The following is a 12674-nucleotide window of genomic DNA, read 5'->3' as shown; positions in this document are numbered from 1 at the left end:
ATAATTTCTCCAATATCTGGCGCCCAACGTGGGGCACGAACCCACGACCCTGAGATTAAGAGTCTCATGCTCTACCGACCCATCCAGCTCTCGGGTCCCCCCCGGCGCCTCCCCTCGCCCCGCCTCATAGGCGTGACAGTTGCCAGAGTCTCAATGGGGGTTGGAACTTCCAGAACCAAGCTGGAATGGCTACCCACTACAAGTTGGTTTAGTCTGGTAGTGTTGAAGATTTGGATTCATTCTTGGAGTTTGATTCTTGTCAGTTATATGTTTTCACTTAGCCTACAGATATCTATCATTCTATCCTTTAATATTCTTACCTTGATGCATTATTTTTTTCTTAACATTTTTTGGATAGACTATACAATTTAGTATTGATTAGCCATAGGAATAGAGAAGTCCTTTCTTGTTCCTGTATTGAGTGACATTATTTCTAATGTGTCCCCAAGGGTATAGGATTTGCTGTAAATTTTTGGTAGTTCTCATTTATCAAATGAAGAATGTTTCATTGTGTTTGTAATCTGCTAAAATTTATTTTCATAGCTGAACTAATCTATTTTCATGCCTTTTCACCTATTGAGATGCTTATGTACTTATTTTCTTATAGCATGTGCATATATTTTAATAATTACTGTGTTCTATTCAATGCCTTGCTTCTCTATGTGGTTGCTGGGAATTGAACACAGGTCCATTGGAAGAACAGCCAGTGATCATAACTGCTGAGTATTCTCTCTAGCCTCCCACCTTTATGCCTTAATTTAATTTAATTTAATTTTATTTTATTTGCTTTTTTGAGGCAAGGTCTCTCTACAGAGCACTGGCTGTCCTGGAAGTTGCTGTGTAGACCATGCTGGCCCCAAACTCACCTGCCTCTGCCTCCCATCTTCTGGAATTAAAGATGTGTGACAACAAGTCTGGCCTAGATACATCTAGTAATATAGCTTTAATGAATTTTAGCCTTGTAGAGTCTTTTCTTTCCAAATTTCTTATAAAGAAGTATGTTTGATCTTTTTTTTTTCATGTGAGAGGCTTTCCTGCTGCATCCTGTGTTTTTTCTTTATGTGTTCTTATATGCAGCATCCTCTGAATGGAAGGAGGCTGTTAAGGGTCAAGAAGTTAAGAAAACTTACCAGGAAGGCCAGAAACTTACAAGATCTGCAAGGCCCCTACACAGTGTTATGAAAGCAATGAACAATGTCTGGGGAGCACAGACTCTCTGATTCTCCTTGCAGAGCTGCCTGCCAGACACTGAGCTCCAGAGATGCAGCTTTTATGAATCTTCATTCATGTGAGGGTGGGTTTTTCAGCGATGCAGCTGCTTTTGAGTCACCCATGCTCTTGAACAACCTGTCACTCCTGCTCCTCCTGTAAGTACCCAAAGAAATTCATTATCTCACCAAGCTACACTCCGGTAAAATAACGTTTGCCATTGGTGCTATATTCATTAGGTTTTTTTGTTTGTTTTTGTCAACTTGACACAAGCTAAGGCCACTGGGAAGAAGGCACCCTAACTGAGAGAACATACCATTGGATTTCCCTGTAGCAAGACTGTGTGGCTCTTGGTTATTGATTGATATGCAAGAGTCCAGACCTTGTGGGTGTTGCCACTCCTGGGTAGATAGTCCTGGGTTGTATAATGAAGTAGGCTGAATAAGCCATGATGGACAAGGCAGTAAATAGTGTTCCACTGTGACCTCTGCTTCAGTTCTGGCCTCCAGATTCCTGCCTTGAGTTCCTTCATGATGAACTACAGGGTCTAAGTTGAAATAAATCCTTTCCTCCAAAGTTGCTTTTGGCCAGAAAGTTTTAGGACAGAAACAGAAAGCAAACTAGAAAAGGTGCCCTCTGTGATATAAATACACATTTGTTTGTGTTTACTCAGGAAAGGTTACACAACACAATATGAGTGAAACATTAAATACTGACTAGAATTATTAGAATTATCGTTAACTGCTGAGAATGGACTTTTAATGGTTTTTTTTTTTGATGTAGTGCAAATATCTTTAGATACTTTCTCTTGGAGTGAAAAGATTTAAAATATATGGATAATGTATGTGTCATTTTCAGAGAAACAGACTTATTTTTTGCATTCTTGGTGATAAGGTTGGAGGTGTCTTAAACATTGTTATTTTGTTGTTGTTGTTTGATTCATTTTCCTTTCTCTTTATCCTTATTTGTTTGTGAATTAAAATAAATTGATTTACTGTCACTTCAGTGTATTTTTATCTTGAAACAAGCAAATTTAATCATTGTTAACCACAGATATTTCAAGGTTCTGTTGATAATATTTTGTAGATTTCCTTGTTATCTCTTACAGTAAGTTCCTCTTACCAATTCTGTAAGTACGTACACTCTTCTAGTTTGTCATGTATGCAAGTGTCTGTCTTTTTGCCACCACTACTGTTACATGATGTTTAAATCAGCATACAAGTTCATATGTGAGATTACACACACACACACACACACACACACACACACACACACACACACATTATATGTATATACAGTGTGTATGCATGTGTTATTGGCCATTATCACTGTTCTATACCTACTATTTTCTATTTCTGGAACTCCTATTAGGCTTTGGTTGGAGTGTCTAAGTCTTGTCTAGATGCCTTAATTTCTCTTTAATTTTTATCAGTTCCTCTGATGTGTTTTGTTTTAATTTTATTTTCAAATAGGTCTTAAAATTAACTAATTCTTTAGCTATATTAAGTGTGCAGTTTATGTTGACATTTGAACCTTTGTTTCAGAGTCTCCAGTCTTGACTTAGAGTATTCATATTTTTCATTTGAAAAATGAGCATTTCTTATTTCTGTGGCTTTTCTATTTTAAAACCTGTTGTTCCTGCTTTTCATAGCTCTTGGTCTCCTAGTTTTTTGATGACGCAAAATCTATTTGCTGTTAAGTCCCTCCAAATGCTGTGTTTCTCCAGGATTATAATTTCGTGTTTGTTGGCTATTATTTTCTCATGACATTCTTGGTAGTCTTGGCAATTCTATCTCATTTCAAATTGAAAAATTAATGGTTTTTCTTTCCCTAGCTGTCACTATTTTTATTCAATCAGTCTGTTAGTTCAGAAGCAGTTCTTATACTCACAGCTTGAGGCTTTTATTCCTTCAGGATAGCCGAAGTCCAGGTTTTGAGCTAGTAGGTGGTATGATGTGAGCCCTAGTTATATAATTATCTGTCTGACCTCCTAGACTGTACCTCAGTTGATTGCCTTGGCTTCTCGTATTGTTCATAACATATTTAAAGTTATTCTGTATAGAGGTACATGCCTCATCTTCTGGTTTCTTGCAATGACTTATTTTTCCTAACCTGTCACTTTTTCAATAATACTGATTTATGGTACTCCACTCTGCTTTAGCTTCAAGGGTGAGTGAGCTAACTTTTTCTAGCTTTGTGGATATGTTTCATTTCCTTCTTCTTTTACAATTGTGATTATGCTTTGGTTTTTAATGTATGTCTTATTATTTAGCAATAATTCCTATAGTTTATGTTTGGAGCTGACATAGGGTATTTCTCCAGTATGAAATGTTGCTGGCTTGATGTGATCTTGGAATTTCTAGGTGGATAACAAATTCTTCAGATAATCATGACTCATTATCTGAGTCATGAATTAAGGCAAACTGCTCTTGGTTAGTTTTCTCTGTTGAACTTGCAATCACAGATACATTGTTCACATATCTGAGCATTTATTGTTCTAGGGTGTAAAGCAAGAGAGACATGAGTCCACTGAATTTGAATACAAGCAGGTTTTGTTTTTTTTTAACTATGGGAGAAGGAATATTGGGCTTGTCTGAAACTTGAGGCTCAAATTAATAGCAAGGAATTTTGGAAATTGGATGGGTGGCAATTCCTACCTTAGCAAGAAACATTTTGTGTAGAAGGAAGGAAAAATGACAAAAGTGTGGGAAAAATCATTGTGAGAGCTTTAAGCAGAAATAGATCTGAAGTAACTAATCCTTAGGTTGAAGGTAACTATTCTGGTTGGTTTAGAATGAGACTATTGGAAATTTTTGCTATGGTTTCAAGAAATTTCTAAATTGGCCAGACACCATGCTGTTGCAGTAGAGAGAGTGAAAGCAGTCTGGCATGAGAACCGAATTCAACAAGAATTGACTTCAAGATGTAAGATTTTGCTAATTCTTTAAGGACTTTGTGGGCCAGATTCAATCTTTCCTCCAAGAACAGTAGGGGGCCTTCCAGTTGTTTTAAGCAAGGGAGTAAAGTAATCTGATTTGCATTTTAATGGTCCCTTCTGGTTGCTGTGTGAAGGATGGATTAATGCAGCAGAAGGGTAGTTAGAATGAATATGAAAAGACCAATAAGGCTGTTTTAGCTAAGGTGGCGTGTGGAGAGAGAAGATGGGTTTGAAAGTTGGTGGCAATATCAAGTGGAATATTTGGCAAACACTAGGACGTCTGGTGTAACTGAACTTGCACTTTTGCTTGCATTTTTACTAAGTTGATTTCCTACCAGTTTTTCTGATCTTTATGTAGCTTGAGTTTTCTCCAGTCCTGCTCAGCACCATGGACCCCACAATTGCTTATAAAATAGTCACTCATCAGCTTATATTAATTAAACTGCTGGGCCATTAGCTCAGGCCTACCACTGACTAGCTCAAACACTTAACTCAGCCCATTTAAGTTAATCTAGATGTCGCCATGTGTTCCGTGGCTTTACCTGTGTGCCATTACATGCGGCTCCCTGGATGGCAGGCTGGCATCTCCTGACTCAGCCTTCCTCTTCCCAGAATTCTCTTCTCTCTTTGTCCTGCCTGTACTGCCTGGCTACTGGCCAATCAGTGTTTTATTTATACAGAGCAATATCCACAGAATCTGTCTTTAGCACTCATATCAACTGACTTATTGTTCTTTCTTGTCTTTAATTTTACTCTTTTTCAACATCAGCCTTTTGCTTTCTTCCACTGTCACAAGGGCTCAGCTGTGATTTTGTGCCAGAATCCCATAATAACATACTTGTTTTTTCTCTCTGCTTTCTACATTGGTCCATTAATAACATTGTTCATTTTCAGTGGTCTTTTTTTTTTAATTTCCCAACTTCTTGTTTGTTTTCAACCCATTTTTCTCAGTTTCCAGCTGGAACTAGCTTGAAACAAATTCTCTTGCTCTTAGGGAGTGGGTGTATGCTTGCCAAATGTTTACAAGAACTATCTCATTGTGCAAGTGCCATTCCAGCTGCCTTAACACCCTGGCAGGAAGAACTAAACACTTAATTTTAGAACCCACTCTCATATTTACTTGTGGAGTGATTTCTTCCTGTCTTCTGAGTGCTTGTACAGAAATCTAAAACTACTGCAGTCTCTAAAAGCTACAAAATTGCTCCCGGTTATATGCTTACTGGGCACTGGAGGCTGGAAATTCATATATATGAATGAATCATTCCTCTCTTTTGTTTCAGGTCTACAGATTCCCCATTTTTAGATAAATGCAGGCTTCCTGAATTATATACATTACACATTCCCATTTATAGTCCCTGAACCTAGGGACAAACTACAAATCTGTATTTACTCTTTAGTCTACAACGTCGTTGTCTCCCTGCAGCTTCAATTAGGACTACTATTGAAGGAATTTTTTTTGGAATCGGGTAGCACACCACCCATTGCATAGGCATAGCAGCCCCAGCTCTGAATCCATGTCTGCATGTATTGGAACCTGGGAGCTAACTCCAATGAATTATGTCACTCAATTCACTCTTAGGAGACCAGTGGTAAATCAGGTCAGCAGCCTAAGGAGAGTGTACAAATGAGACAGGGTGTTGCTCCTTCTTTGATGATTTAGTTCTTGAATTACTGTTTCTAATTCTTGAGCCTATGAGTATCTAGATTTTTTTTGCTTTGCCAAGTACAGATAATTTAGCTGTTAACTATATCCTTATGTAAAGATATGCCATGTAACATATGTATATGTGCTGTGGATATCACTCTGTATAAATAAAATGCTGATTGTCCAGTAGCCAGGCAGGAAGTATAGGCTGGACAAGCAGAGAAGAGAATTCTGGGAAGTGGAAGGCTGAGGCAGACACTGCCATGAGATGTTAAGATACCAGTAAGACATGAGCCATGTGGCAACTTATAGATTAATAGAAATGGGTTAATTTAAGATATAAGAACAGGCCGGGTGGTGGTGGCGCACGCCTTTAATCCCAGCACTCGGGAGGCAGAGGCAGGTGGATATTTGTGAGTTCGAGGCCAGCCTGGGCTACCAAGTGAGTTCCAGGAAAGGCGCAAAGCTACACAGAGAAACCCTGTCTCGAAAAACCAAAAAATAAAATAAAATAAAATAAAATAAAAATTAAGAACAGCTAGCTAGAAGCCTGAGCCAATGTGCCAAACAGTTTAAATAATATAAGCGTCTGTGTGTTTATTTTATAAGTAGGCTATGGGACTGACAGGGCTTGGCAGGACCTGGAGAGAAACTATTTAGCTATATATATGAGTGATAGATGTCAAGATACTTTGATGTATTGCCCCCCAGTCAGAGTTTGGCTATATTATGGGCAGAACTGACAAATTCAGTGTTCATTTTTTTGGAACTTCTGTGTGATTGATCTCTACAAACTTCTTAGAATATTCAAAATCTTTTTGGTTTTTAGTTTTTTTGAGACAGGGTTTCTCTGTGTAGCCCTGGCTGTTCTGGGACTTGCTCTGCAGACCAAGGTGGCTTTGAATTCACAGAGATCTGTCTGCCTCTGCCTATGGAGTGCTGGGATTAAAGGTGTGTGCCATCATGCTCTTGGGACCCTTTTCTTCCTACTGGATTGCCTCCTCGAGCCTTGATATGAGAGTTTTTGCCTAGTATTATTATAACTTGTTATGCTATGTCAGTTGATATCCCTGGGAGGCCTGCTCTTTTCTGAAGAGAAAGGGGGGAGTGGATCAGGAGGACAGGGGAAATGGTGGTGGGGGGGACTGGGAGGAGTGGAGGGAGGGGAAACTGCAGTCTGGCTGTAATATATGAGAGAATAATTTTTAAAAAATACTCAAATTCTAATCATAGTAATGAAATTTTTCTTGGTTGGGAATCAAAAATTTTTCCCCTTCTCATCAACTCTTCATTGTATGAACTATCTCAGCATACTGAGTTAGACTTTGAGGAATTAATGGTAAATCAAATAGACCTACCTTCTTTCTGCTCCCTGGATCTTATCATCTAAAATGCAAGGGACATTCAGATCTAGCCTAGCTTGGGACACAAGAGGGAGCACCATTTCTTACTGAAGTAATACTGAAGCATAGAATGTAAAGATCTGGAGCTTCTAGCAATTCCAGCAATGGTGGAAAAGGAAGCAGGTAAAAATATTTCAGGGAGAAAAGGACAAGCTCTGCAGAGGTTTTAATCATGGGAAACACAGATTACATTCTAGGTGGTAAGAGGATAAGTGTGGAGAGATACAGTATTATGCAAATCATGTCATGCAGTGTTTAGACCCTATTCCAAACTCATGGAGAGTCACTGAAGGGCTTTAAAGAGGGAATGCTATGGTCCAATTTGCAGTTCCAAAACTAATTATGGCAGCAAGGAATGAATTGTTTGTCAAGGTAGTCAAAAGTAGAAATGGGGAAGAATTAGTTAATGTTGTCTAATAGTGATATTTCTGTGTATGGTGGTGTTAGGGTGGATAGAGAAGAGGGAGATAATTAGAAGCTACTTATATTGAAGAATATTTTAGCCTACTCACCTAACAGAGTTGTTGCAAGGGTCCAGTAACTTAGTAAATGCAAAGGGTTATAACAGCGTCAAATGCAGACCATGTTGTATCAGTTTTAAGAAGCGTTATTTTCTCTTATATTTTAACATTTCCAAAATCGAAACAAGTCTCAATTATCAATGACATCAATTATTCATTAGTCAGTATATTTGCTTTTTTTGGTGCTATATAAAATATCTTAAATTGGTAGAAACCCAGATTAGATGAAATATGATAGTGCTATAGACATGCTGCTGCTGTCATGATTTTATTGTATTATCATGTCAAAATTTGGTGACAGAAAAAAAATTCAAGAATGACAAGAAAGTACAGGGAAAAGGAATGACAGAGAATGAGGACGTATACCTACCTATTTAGAGATACTGATTTTGATTTAAGGAAGCTTTCAGAAGTGAGATAGTGCTGACTTCTGTAACTAGAGTTTTCCTGCCTTGCCCACAGTCAGGACAAATCTCTGTCACCCACCAGTCCCACAGCTGCTCAGACCCAACCAAGTAAACACAGAGACTTATATTGCTTACAAACGGTATGGTCGTGGCAGGCTTCTTGCTAACTGTTCTTATAGCTTAAATTAACCCATTTCTACAAATCTATACCTTGCCACGTGGCTCGTGGTTTACCGGCATCTTCACATGCTGCTTGTCCTGGTGGTGGCTGGCAGTGACTCCTTCTGCCTTCCTGTTCTTTCTTTTCTCCTCTCTGTTAGTCCTGCCTATACTTCCTGCCTAGCCACTGGCCAATCAGTGTTTTATTTATTGACCAATCAGAGTAATTTGACATACGGACCATCCCACAGGACTTCCCCTTTTCTTTTCTTTCTTTCTTTTTTTTTTTAAAGAGGAAGGTTTTAACTTTTACATATCTCCAAAGCCAGCTTGATATATCTGAGAATTCGGGCGTAGCTTCTCTTACTACTTCCTGCTGGAGGGGGAGTGCTGTATCTTATGGGGACACAAAGAAAATTTTAGGATTATGGAGTAGTCCATGAGGGTGTATCGTCTGAGCCAGTTGCCTTGAAATGGTTCTGGATGTTGGATCATCTGGGCCTTTGTGTCATCAGAGACCTTTCAGGGGGACTTGGCTGGTCAAACCTGATGTATCTTAATCTGGAACAAATCCATAGCCTCTGGCTTTCTGTGGAAACAAAAGCAGAGCCTCCTTTCCAAAGCAACATATCCTTACATCCAAATTTTGAAGTCAAGGTACCTTTAAAATATACATTTGGGCATAACTCAACAGCTTTTGCAATCAAATGTTTTTCTTCAATTACGAATATCAAAGGGAACATAATCCACATTCTCTGTGTGGTAGCCATCTTTACATGGCTTATTTTTTATATTACCTTGAGCCTATTGCTTTAAACTGCAGCCTTCTAAGCCTGAAACAGTGCTGGCACTGTGGCTGCTGGCTCTGCCCACTTTAGCTTCCCAACATGGTGGCGGTACATTTTCCGCCAACTCTGGGAACCATCAACTCTCAGAAATAGTGGGTCTATGCTTCTATCAAAGCAGCGTGTAGCCCAGAAACCTCTTTTTGTTTTGTACTAGCAAAGGCTAAATCCACCACACAGCTTAATGTGCCACTTGCAGAGGCCTCATTCCTGCCATATTGCAGGTCAAGCACACATGCCAGGAACCTGTCAGTAACTCAAACTCTCAGGCTGCCGCTAGCTTGAAAGAGACAACTAGGAACTGTTTTTAGCTCCGTTTTAGAATCTTTTTACTCAGGTTTTAGGTGGAAACTCTTGCCAACATGTTGGGTGCCATTTGTAGCTAGAGTTTTCCTGCCTTGCCCACAGTCAGGACAAATCTTTGTCACTTGCCAGTCCCACAACTGCTTAGACCAAACCAAGTAAACACAGAGACTTATATTTGCTAACTGTTCTTATAGCTTAAATTAATCCATTTCCATAAATCTATACCTTGCTACATGGCTCGTGGCTTACCAGCGTCTTCACATGCTGCTTGTCATGGCGGCAGCAGGCAGTGTCTCCTTCCACCTTCCTGTTCTTTCTTTTCTCCTCTCTGTTAGTCCCGCCTATACTTCCTGCCTAGCCACTGGCCAATCAGTGTTTTATTTATTGACCAATCAGAGTAATTTGACATACAGACCATCCCCCAGCACACCAGTGTAGGCCTTGAGCCATGCTGTTTTAGTTTCTGTGCATTATTAATATGTGTGTAGATCATGTTGATTTGTGGGTCTTTTTTCTTGTTGTCCTCCATCCTCTTTGGCTCTTACAATCCTTCTACTTCTTTTAACAGGATTCCCCAAGGTCTGAGGGGAGGGGTTTGATAGAGACATTATGGCTAAGTGTTCAAAGGTGTCTTATTCTCTATATATTGTCTGGCTGTGGGTCTGTGTATTTGTTTCCATCTGAAGAACAGGAAGATTCTCTAATGATGGCTCAGCAAGGAACTTATCTTTGAATATAACAAAATATCATAGAGTCATTTTATTCCTACATTTTTGTTGTTGCTTTTGTAGAATGCTAGTATTTGGTTTTACCCTAGGTCCCTGGGATATCTAGACTCAGACTCTTTGTCACTCATGCAGTGTTGGGTATGTGTTCCATCTTGTGGAGTGGGCATTAACTTGAATCAGATATTGGTTGGTTACACCCACAGAGGGTTTGTGACTAGGCTGGTGTTTATGTTTCTTCTTTGGTAGCATGCAGAGTACCTTCCTGTACCAAATACACTAGCATGTTGTTGTGAAGGATTTATGTGGGCACCAGCTCATGTTCTCCATGTTCAGTGAGTTGTGTAGGTATTGTCTTTGGCAATAGGAGCTTCCTGTGAGTTTGTGGAGAGCAACCTATAGTCTTGGCAATAGCTTGGATTGTTTGATGATTTCTATGGGACTCCTTTGGCCAACAACTCAATTTGTTGCAATCCAATCCAGGTATAGGAAGGTTAATTTGGTGACAAGAGATGGATATTTGGGACTTTATCTCCTCTGTTACTTGGCAATTTCATTTATTTATTCATTCTTCTGTTGAAAGACATCTAGGTTTTTCCAGTTTTGAGCTATTATGAATAAAGCAGCAATGAACATGGTTAAGCAAATGTCTCTGTGGTAGGATGGAGCATTCTTTGCATATATGCCCAAGAGTGGTATAGCTTGATATTAGTGTAACATAAATTACTAATCACTCTTATTAATAGAAAACCCAGAGCCAGATATCAGGGTGAAAGCTGAAAGATCAGAGAAGGAGAGAAGCCAGCCACGTGCTTACCTCTATGAAATCCTTAGTATCAAGAGAATAAATTCTTGTTTCCTCTTGCCTTACATACCTTTCTCTGCCTATATATCACTTCCTGGGATTAAAGGTATGTGTGTGCTTCCCAGCACTAGTATTAAAGGTGTGTGCCACCACTGCCTGGCTCTGTTTCCAGTGTGGTCTTGAACTCACAGAGATCCAGAGTGATAGGATTAAGGGTGAGGGCCATCACTACCTGACCTCTATGTCAAATCTAGTGACTGGCTCTGTCCTCTGATCCTCATGCAAGTTTATTAGTGTACATAATATATCCACATATTAGGGTAGATTGATCCCATTTTCTTGAAAAACCACCACACCATAGTGGCTATACAAGTTTGCACTCCCACCAGCAATGGATGAGTATTCATCTTACTCCACATCCTCACCAACATGTGCTGTCATTTGTCTTATTGATTTTAGCCATTCTGATGGTAAGTCAGATGAAATATCAAAGTAGTTTGGATTTGCATTTCCCTGATTACTAAGGATGGGAACATTTCTTTGTTTCTCAACCATTTGAGTTTTTGTTTTGTTTAAATCTGTATCTCATCTTTAATTGAGGTTACTTGTTTTCTTGATATCTATTTTTTGTGTTCTTTTAAATATTCCTAGATATATAGTGTTATGTGATACTATTACAAATACATTTAAAACTAATTTTCAATCTCTTTTTATTATATACAGTTTTATTTTGTACCTTTATTTTTATTTTTTATTGTAATTATTAACATAAATTTATTGGCTAAATGTACAAAATAAACGTTTTACTATGATAGTCCTATATATGCATCTTATGGGTTGAGCTAAACATTTTTACAGTTGCATAGAAATATAACCAATTTTGAACAGTTGATCTTATTCTCAGTGATAGCAATAAATCTAATTACTAATGACATTCATTTATCTATAGTTTCATTGATTGTTAAAATTATTTTCTATATATTTCATAACATTTTGTTTCTCTGTCTTACTATTTTGTCTCTGGCTTCCAGTACAATGTTGAAGATAAGTGGAGGTAATTGTCATCTTTTCATTTATTTCTGATCTCAGGGAAATGTTCCGTTAATTCACTATTAAATATGGATTTTGCTGTAACTTTCTTTCCCCTTCATTACTTTACATGAGATTCTATTTTTGTTGGAAATACCTTTTAAAATTCATAAATGGATGTGGTGGTAATCTAATTATACTGAAATGTGATTTTGATTGTATGTTAATAAATAAAGTTGCCCGGGGGTCAGAGCTATTAGAGCCATAGCAAGAGTGTGGCGGTGGTGGCACACGCCTTTAATCCTAGCATTCCAGAGATAGAAATCCCTCTGGATCTCTGTGAGTTCAAGGCCACATTGGAAATAGCCAAGCATGGTGGTGACACACTCCTTTAATCCCAGAAAACCAGCCTTTAATCCCAGGGAGTGGTGATAAAAAGCAAAAAGATATATAGGGCGTGAGGACCAGAAACTAGAAGCATTTGGCTGGTTAAGCTTTCAGGCTTTGGAGCAACACAGTTCAGCTGAGAGCTATTGGGATGAGGACACAGAAGCTTCCAGTCTGAGGAAACAGGACCAGCTGAGGAACTGGTGAGGTAAGATAGCTGTGGCTTGTTCTGTCTCTTTAAATAGACTAACAGACAGGAAATAGGGATCTGATTCGGGAGGCTGGGACACCGCAG

At 38.8% G+C, this 12674-nt stretch overlaps 1 protein-coding gene across 2 annotated transcripts in view; it reads left to right on the top strand.

Moving 5' to 3' along the window:
- Positions 1 to 12674, top strand: part of Gabra3 (gamma-aminobutyric acid type A receptor subunit alpha3) — a 235194-nt gene that overhangs the window by 17808 nt on the left and 204712 nt on the right. The window lies entirely within an intron of this gene.

The sequence above is a fragment of the Peromyscus leucopus genome, chromosome X (genome assembly GCF_004664715.2).
Source record: "Peromyscus leucopus breed LL Stock chromosome X, UCI_PerLeu_2.1, whole genome shotgun sequence".
Taxonomy (NCBI): Eukaryota; Metazoa; Chordata; class Mammalia; order Rodentia; family Cricetidae; genus Peromyscus; species Peromyscus leucopus.
Note: the sequence above shows the minus strand (reverse complement) of the source record. Positions and strands in the feature narration are given on the sequence as shown.